The sequence below is a fragment of the Eriocheir sinensis genome, chromosome 40 (assembly GCF_024679095.1).
Source record: "Eriocheir sinensis breed Jianghai 21 chromosome 40, ASM2467909v1, whole genome shotgun sequence".
NCBI classification, from domain to species: Eukaryota; Metazoa; Arthropoda; class Malacostraca; order Decapoda; family Varunidae; genus Eriocheir; species Eriocheir sinensis.
Genome location: NC_066548.1, coordinates 13,906,750 through 13,913,955, shown reverse-complemented (window position 1 = coordinate 13,913,955; position 7,206 = coordinate 13,906,750). Strand labels below are relative to the sequence as shown.

The window sequence follows — 7,206 nt, the reverse complement described above, 5'->3', positions numbered from 1 at the left end:
CGTTAGATGATTTGATAGTTAGTTAGTTAATAGGTAGTCCAATAGTACTCTTGTATAGTACCCTTAGTTAGAGAGGTAGTTTAATAGTTAGACAGTTTGAATTAGTTAGTTAGTTCGTTAATTTTACTGTATTTTGTATTTCTTTATTTATTTATTTATTTGGATTATTTTTTTGTTTTTGTTTTATTTTATTTTGGTGTTTTTCTTTTTCTTGTTTTTGTTTCTTTTTCCTTTTCTTTTCTTTATCTTTTTCTTTGTTTTCTTGCTGTTGTTTTTCTTTTTTGATGTTCTTTTATTTCATATCATCCTCTTGTTGATGTTCATTGGTCTGGGTGAGCCGCTTTCCTCCCAGAAGAGACCCACCCATAATTTTGGTGATGTTAGTTAGGGGCCGAAAGGTGGATGATGTTTCTTATATTTTTCTTCTCTTGATGTGTTTTTCTTCTTGTTTTTCTTTTCCGATGTTTTTTTCTGTTCTTTTTCTTTTTATTTCTTTTCTTCGTGTCTTTTAATGTTCTTTTATTTCATATCATCCTCTTGTTGATGTTCTTCGTTGGTCTGGGTGAGCCGCTTTCCTCCCAGAAGAGACCCACCCATAAATTTGGTGATGTTAGTTTGGGGCCGAATGGTGGATGATGTTTCTTTGTATGTTACTTTTCTTGATGTTGTTTTGTTATTGCTTTTACTTTTCTTTTGCGATGTTTTTTTTGCTCTTTTTTTCCCTAATTTTTGGTGTTCTTTCCTATATCATCCTTCTTTGATGTTCTTTGGTCTGGATGAGCCTCTTTCTCCCCAGAAAAGACCCAACCATAATTTTGGTGATGTTAGTTTGGGGCCGAATGGTGGATGATGTTTCTTTGTATATGTTACTTTTCTTGACGTTGTTCTGTTATTGTTGTTACTTTTCTTTTGCGATGTTTTTTTCTTTTTTTCCCATTTTTTTGGTGTTCCTTTCTATATCATCCCTTTTTGATGTTCTTTGGTCTGGATGAGCCTCTTTCTCCCCAGAAAAGACTCATCCATAATTTTGGAGATGTTAGGGCCTGAAGGTGGATGATCTGTGTTTTTTATTTTATTTTCTTGATGTTTTGTTACTATATTTTCCTTTTTCTGGTGTTCCTTTTTATTTTCCTTTTCTTTGGTGTTCCCATCACGTGGATTGTCTACGACATCTAACGAGCACCACAAGCCCCGGTTTATTGTTCGGAGTTTGCTCTCCTAGGCAGACTGCCTACCACGGCTGACGAGCTCCACCTGCCCGGGTTTATTGTTCGGAGTTTGCTCTCCTAGGCAGACTGCCTACCACGGCTGACGAGCTCCACCTGCCCGGGTTTATTGTTCGGAGTTTGCTCTCCTAGGTGTATTACCTATGACGGCTCACGAGCCCAACCTGCCCGGGTTTTATGATCGGAGTTTGCTCTCCTAGGTGTATTACCTATGACGGCTCACGAGCCCAACCTGCCCGGGTTTATTGTTCGGAGTTTGCTCTCATAGGTGTATTACCTATGACGGCTCACGAGCCCAACCTGCCCGGGTTTATTGTTCGGAGTTTGCTCTCCTAGGTGTATTACCTATGACGGCTTACGAGCCCAACCTGCCCGGGTTTATTGTTCGGAGTTTGCTCTCCTAGGTGAACTGCCTACCACGGCTAACGAACCTCACCTGCCCGGGTTTGTAATCGGAGTTTGCTCTCCTAGGTGGACTGCTTTCGCTAACGACCTCCACCTGCCCGGGTTTGTAATCGGAGTTTGCTCTCCTAGATGAATTGCTTTCGCTAACGACCTCCACCTGCCCGGGTTTGTAATCGGAGTTTGCTCTCCTAGGTGAACTGCTCACGCTAACGACCTCCACCTGCCCGGGTTTGTAATCGGAGTTTGCTCTCCTAGATGAACTGCTCACGCTAACGACCTCCACCTGCCCGGGTTTGTAATCGGAGTTTGCTCTCCTAGATGAACTGCTTTCGCTAACGAGCTCCACCTGCCCGGGTTTATTGTTCGGAGTTTGCTCTCCTAGGCAGACTGCCTACCACGGCTGACGAGCTCCACCTGCCCGGGTTTATTGTTCGGAGTTTGCTCTCCTAGGCAGACTGCCTACCACGGCTGACGAGCTCCACCTCCCCGGGTTTTATGTATGGAGTTTGCTCTCCAAGGTGTATTACCTATGACGGCTCACGAGCCCAACCCGCCCGGGTTTATTGTTCGGAGTTTGCTCTCCTAGGTGAATTGCCTACCACGGCTAACGAACCTCACCTGCCCTGGTTTGTTGTTCGGAGTTTGCTCTCCTAGGCAGATTGCCTACCACGGCTAACGAGCCCCACCTGCCCGGCGTTGTAGCCGAAAGATCTCCGGCACCTCCGTCGGGGTCCCGATGGACGCCGAGGCGCCCTGCCGGGAGCCCTCCAGTCCTGCCATGCTCGCCTGGGAGACCTTTGGCTCGCTGGCGCTCCACCGCCCCGCCGATTCGAATAGGGCGGATGCAAGAACTCGCTTCTTAAAACTACCAGACTGGATTATAAAATTAATCATAAATGCCGTGAAGGCGCCGGTCACCGCGTTTATCGGTTCTTGGATGAAGGACCGATGGGCCTCGGGGACGCGCACAAGCATCATAAGGAATCCTCGCCGCGGCTTCCGGCGCAGCATCCTTTTCCCTTTTCTTTCTTACTTCCAGTTTTTCTTTTTAATTATATTTTCTTTCTCTGATTGACTGATTGATTGATTTTACATAGTAAGAATTGGTTCACCAATTAACGTCTTTCAGGTACATTGCATTCACACACCTGCTGAGGGAGAACACCAGTGAGCGTTTTGACTCACGAGGACGGCCCACTAAAGTTTCCTAACATTTGTATTGGGCTGCCACTTCTCTTTAGTCGTTTGTTCCTCTACTTTTCTCTTCTTTATTTCATTATATTTCTCCCTTTATTTCATCCTTGCTCTCTATACATATATTTCTTTCAAACTTCTTCATCAGCCCCCTTTCCTTTCCATTCTCCCTCCATCCCCTTCATCCCCCTCGCCTCCCGCCCTTTGCTCTTTTTCTGTTATCATCACGACAGCTGTTTAATTTCTCTGCGGGGACTTTTTTTTATGTTCGTGGATGTGACATGCTTCCCGGGGCGTCCATGTTGTTGCACAGCACCCTAGAATATTCTTGGCAAAGTGCTTCAAATTTTTGAAGCTTTTTGCATCACGCCAGTACCTCAGTGGATTGACATCAAAAGCCAAAACACCTTCTTCTAGGTACGTGTCAAGTTCTGCCTTCACCACTGTAGTGTCATTTGATGATGCACTGGCCATCATTTGCCCAGCTGGAGGCATGTAAGCAAAAAGACGAGGTCGTGTTGCACTCATGCCAGCCGAAAAGACGAAAGGCTCACTCTCTTGAAATGTTTTCTTCTTCAAGGTCGACTGAGCTGACTCGGAAATAATTAAGTCCACAATCTTGGAAACCTTTTCCTTACATGGCATCTATGCCAGCTGAAACCTGGGGCCCATGACAGCTGCGGCAATGACATCAGTCCGCTCAAGAAATGGATGCAACCTCTTTTTGATAGGTGGCTGTAGTGCATATGCCAAGTTAAAGCAGTAGATCGGTTTACTGTCTCTCTCGTCGTCTTCACTCACATCTCATCCCCTATGCCTCCCATTTCCGTGACGTCACACATTTTTGCGGGCGGATCCTTCTTCCGAGCCACCCATCCCTCAGTAACTCCCTAAATCCTCTCCTACTCCTCCATGTGACCTGAGGTTAATTTCCTCCCACTCCCCTTAATTTTTTTCCTCTTCCGCCTTCAACCTTAATGTTCTCCTTACTCCGCTTTCCCCGTGATCTGACGTTAATCCTTTCCTCCTTAGCCTTCAACCTTCATCTGTTTCCTCCTCCGCCTTAACGCGGCTTAACATTACTTCTTTTTCAATTTCCTTAACAGTATTTATCCTCCTCAAATAGTTTTGACTCGAAATATAAATACAAATAAAAAATACTTTTTTTCTGGGTGCCAAAATACAAATACAAATACATATACATTAAAATTGTATTTAAATACAATTCAAATACAAATACAATTGTATTTGATCCACCCCTGGTAGAAGAAACACTGGTAGTCTCGATCCCACTTCCCTTTACCTTGGTCTCGCTTACACGTCAATCCAACACCGATGGAGTCTTATTTTCATTTCCGCGGATTCAAAGCCCTTACCTGTCGAGGCTGTGTAGCCAGTTGACAGTCATTAACTGAATCTATAGGAAAGTGGACAGTATACTAGTTCAAAAATACAAAATGCAGGGATGCAAAAGTTACTCAGTACCTTCACTTGCATTCCCTTCACTCAGGGATGAACACAAGTTCAAATCCTCCATGAGCTCGGCCCGTATTGTTCAAGGCTTTAAAAGTGAAATTTAGCTTTCAAAGGAGAGGTTCCTTCTAAGTTTCCTTCCAGGTTCTAGGAAGCATAAGTTTACATAAAAAATTCCTTAAAAAGCCGCAAAGGTATAAGTTCTTATTAATTAGGCGGATTGCTGGGCAAAGTTTTTATCCGATCGAAGAGGTCGAATTTTCATGTGTTTTGAGAAGAGGCAAATCCACATGACATGTGCCTATGAAGAAAGTCTTGAATTGGTATACTTCTTTCGTAGCGCCAGGGGCTAGAGTCCCTTGATAGAGAGAGTCCCGACAACCTAAGATTTGGACGCCATTATTGGCCCTGTTTTCGCCGCGCTTTTCAAACGCTTGCACACGCTCTCTTTTGTATTTCTGTTTCACAGCCATAAGGGTCGTCCAATGAAACTGAGCACACTTGTGTCAGACCTGCACACCTTCCTCTAACAGCCAGCAGCCAACGAGCTCTGGGAAAGTAAATAAGAGACAGTTTGTGTCTACATCAACAGGTATCGCCAACCCACCATTACGCCCTTATACTTTACCATAATTTGGTCACCAAATGTCGTAAGAAGGTGACAGGAGATTAATATTAGCTTTACGATCAGCCAGTCTTGGTATAGGCACTCAGTAACCCACGTAGCCTGTGATAGCTACTCGTATATGCGTGTCACGGCGGGCTGCTGACGACGAAGACTTCACACAAGTCTGGGTGCTTCTCTTTGAGTGTTGCTGCTGTGATGGATGGATTTAACAATACTTATCGCTGTAAAACATTATCAGCAGCAGTTGGGGAAGTCTTTCTATTACCCACATATCCCTCCATCGCCTGATCGACCCTTGCCTGCAGGGAGGGACGCTGCCTCCTGAACGTCATGAGCCTTGATATACTTAATTGTCATGGGCCACGTGGCTGACACATTACCCAAGCTCCATCAATGCAAAGGCATTTTAATTGCTTCCTTTCCGTTACCTGCTTGCAGTAAACTTTAGCATATGGAGAGAAAATTAGCCTACTTATGTTGGGGCGGAGGGGGCACCGATTCCATTACTTGCCGTGCTGCTCTTTGTATTGTGTTAACACACACACACACACACACACACACTATTGCTGCAATAAATGTTCTGTGCGATTCCAAGGTATTGTGAAGATAAGTCATCAATGATTATAATTCAATAACATTTAATTTAATTTAAATACTTATTGTTGATAAAAAAAAAATAGTAAAATACTAAGGCCAAGTAAACGAGTTTCATTTTGCTTGAGGGTCAAAATCGCTAGGTTTAGAGAATACTGTAGGAAAATGTCTTAAACAGATTATAATGACATTGGTACCCATGAAAATTAGCACTGTGCAACCTTATACATTAAGCTATTAAATAAAGATGGACATAGTTCCTTTAGACCAGTATCCAACTTGACGTTTCTGTCTAAGATACTTGAAAGTGTGATCTTAGATCAGCTAATGGAGCTAGTGGTGCAGGCTTTACCGGATAATCAATCTGCTTACAAGAGGTTTTACTCAACAGAAACTACTCTGTTCGGTGGTAAACAATTTACTTGTACTCATGGATGAAGGGAAGTGTGGTGTTTTGATTTTGTTAGACTTGAGTGCTGCATTTGACACGGTGGAGCACAGTTTATTGCTTCAGGATTGTAAAAATATTGGAATTGTGGGTGGTGCGCTGGACTGGAGCTCCCTTGAGAACAGAACTATCGTGTGCAAATAGGTAAATCGTTCTCTGCTCATAAAATTTTTCAAAGAGGAGTCCTTCAAGGAAGTGTTCTGGGTCCAATCTTATTCTGTCTGTAAACTATCGGACTTTCACATTTGCTAAGAAAGCATGGAGTTGATTTTAAACTGTATGCCAATGATACACAGTTCTATCTGTTGCTGAGTGACATGGAAAACACTGAAGATAAGCTGACCAGAATTATGGATGATGGGAAATGGATGAATTCTAAGCAATTGAAACTGAATGAGGATAAAACTGAAGGCTTGATTGTGGGGAAGAACAAGGATCTCAGGAGGCTAGATATCTCCACTCTTCGGATTAAAGATGACACTAGGACCGTAAAAAAGGCGGTGAAAGATTTAGGTGTAATAACTGACTGCACTTTCATTCAAAGACCAGATCAATCAGGTGGTGAGAACGACAGGCTACCATTTAAGAAATATTTCATTTGTCAAGAAATACTTGGATGATAAAACCATGAAGATGCTCATGTATAATCATGTAACTAGTAAACTGGATTATTGTAACTCACTTTATTATGGCCTTCCTAAATATCTGCTGAAGAAATTACAACTTGTCATGAACAGAGTTGCAAGGCTAATTAAGGGTCTGGAGCCACGTGAGAGAATAACACCTGCACTTATAGACTTGCATTGGATACCCATTAAGGCACAAATAGTCAACAAAATGTGTCTTTACTTATCAAGCAATGCCACTTGGTAAACCTGGATATATGAGAAATTTACCACAGGATTTTCATTTGGACACTGCCATGTTACTGAGACACAGTGCAGAACGGTATAGACTCTTATGAGTCCAGAGTCAACCTGGAACTGGGTTTCAGAGCATTTGAGAAGAGTGCCCCGCGGCTCCATAATGATTTACCCAGGGATGTTAAGAATAGTGGCTGTCTGGCAATCTTCAAGAAAGTGCTGAAGACTCGCTTATTCACTAACTCCTACGACTTTACAAACTTGAGGATTGAGGACAACTTTCGATGCTAATATTACTGTTATAATGTTGGAGGCCCTGTGGAGCGCTGCTACGGCGGCAGACTGGGGCCTGAAACCTCATCAACAGTAACGGTA

At 43.2% G+C, this 7,206-nt stretch overlaps 2 long non-coding RNA genes across 12 annotated transcripts; one reads left to right on the top strand and one right to left on the bottom strand.

Annotated features, from left to right (window-relative positions):
- Positions 1 to 962: 962 nt before the first annotated feature.
- LOC127009391 (uncharacterized) lies at positions 963 to 3,596 on the bottom strand. 11 transcript variants are annotated; one of them, XR_007761926.1, is made up of 3 exons: positions 2,046 to 2,176; positions 1,726 to 1,914; positions 963 to 1,390 (listed from the first exon to the last, which is right to left on the bottom strand). It is a non-coding gene; the product is annotated as an uncharacterized LOC127009391 (long non-coding RNA). The 11 variants fall into 11 exon arrangements; XR_007761925.1 differs by having other exon boundaries at positions 1,726 to 1,851; positions 1,978 to 2,100; XR_007761922.1 differs by having other exon boundaries at positions 1,978 to 2,093.
- On the top strand, positions 1,391 to 1,969 carry LOC127009392 (uncharacterized). Its single transcript, XR_007761928.1, has 3 exons — positions 1,391 to 1,562; positions 1,631 to 1,823; positions 1,887 to 1,969. It is a non-coding gene; the product is annotated as an uncharacterized LOC127009392 (long non-coding RNA).
- Positions 3,597 to 7,206: the final 3,610 nt, after the last annotated feature.